This window comes from Fonticula alba (genome assembly GCF_000388065.1).
Source record: "Fonticula alba strain ATCC 38817 unplaced genomic scaffold supercont2.8, whole genome shotgun sequence".
NCBI lineage: Eukaryota > Rotosphaerida > Fonticulaceae > Fonticula > Fonticula alba.
In genome coordinates this window covers 2,200-3,865 of record NW_009242978.1, presented here as the reverse complement: position 1 = coordinate 3,865, position 1,666 = coordinate 2,200, and positions in this window count along the sequence as shown.

Below are 1,666 nucleotides of genomic sequence, written 5' to 3'. Positions count from 1 at the left end.
CGCGGCGCCCCCGAGAAAGCGCGAGCGTGGTTTGGTCCCTGGTTGCCATTACCGGGGGGCGGTGCGTGGGCAGATGCACGAGTGTGATGGCCCGATGCAGTCTGCACGACGCTCCTTTCCGGAAGGGCTGTCGACCGAAAATAGAGGGATTAAATATGTGCCCCACAGCGAATATGGTGTGTGTACGGGCGTGTGTTCTCTCGGCTTTTTTGAGGGGCCTGGGTCTGAGCGGCAGCCGGGACCGGCCCCCCCGCAAACCCACTTCGTGCATTTTCTCCTCCCTTTCCCGCCCTGCGGTGCCCACCTTTTTTTTTTTCCTCTGCTTCCCCCCCTGCTTAGCTCCTCCATGTGCGCTTCTCTCCTTGAGCCCCGGGTCGGTGGCCTGCCGGTGAGCCGGTGTTCCTGAGAGGGGGTCAGGGTTTTACGCTTGACCCTCGGGTGCGGTTTGCATGTGGGGCTCCCCCTGGTGACGGCCCTGCCTGTGTCGGTCTGCCAGGCATGCTCCTGCGCGCGGGCGAGCCACCTGCGCGCGTGCAGTGGCGCGCGTGGTCCGCGAACTCGCAGGCGAGGGTGCTCCTCCCCGGGCACCCTCCGCGAATGCCGGTGCCACCGCCTCCCGGTGTCCTGTGCGTGCATCCGCCCTCAGGGGGAGGCACTGTGTGCCTGGGCGGCCGGGGCCCTTTGACGCCATTTGCCGGGCGAACCGCACGAGCCCTCCAACCTTGCTCCCGAGTTTGGCTCCTGGTGTCGCGAGTCGCGCGCCTACCCTGGAGCAACCGCTCGCCGGTGGCACTGCCACCCCACTCCAGGGCCACCTTCTGCCATGGGCCAATGTCGGGCTGCATGCAGGCTGTCTCCCCTCTGTCCGGCTATCATGTTGGTCGTCTGGCGGCTGGGACAGGGGGGACGCATCGAAGCCGCGCCATCCGCCCATGGGGGCCGAATCTGCTAGCGTGTCCAGGCGGCGCGCGCGGGCTCTGCATGTTGCACTGCCCATGTGGGGACTCGGTTGCTGCTGTTGCTGCTGCTGCTGTTGCACTATCACACAGGGGGGGCAAAGCCCCACACCCCACGCGGCCAGCCTCGCCGTGGCGGGGCTACTACTTGTCGCATGGGTAAGCAAGGATGCGGGGAGGAAGCGGGGCAGGCCACCGAAAGGCATCTGCGTGTGCGCAGGGCCCATCCTCGGGTCTGGCTGCGAGAGGGAGACAGAGCCAAGAGCTCTCATGGGTGTATGTGTGTGAAGAGGGTGGGGGAATTGAATCTGCGAGGCGGGGGCAGGGGGGGCTGCCACACGGTCGTGTCGGCCGGGGGGCGCCGTGTGTGCCAGGGCCGGGGCTCAAGCACCTTTGCAGCCGACGGGCCGGGCCCCGAAGACCATGCCGCGGGCTGTGATGCGTGATGTGAGGATGCTTTGCATGCATTTCTCGCCGAGCCGCGCGATGGGCATGTGTTCTCTCATGTGATGGGTTTCGGCGGCTGGCTTCATGTGTTGGCGCTTTTGTCGAGGCACTTGTCAAGGGACCTGGGCTTGCAGCGATGGCCGCAAAAGTCGAGGGCCGGTTGTGGGAGACGCGCGCGGTGGGCTGGGCGGGGGCTCGTGTGTTCCTTCTGAGGTGCTGCGATGCGGGGCGTGTTGCATGGTCGGCCGGTGCCCGGGGAGGGG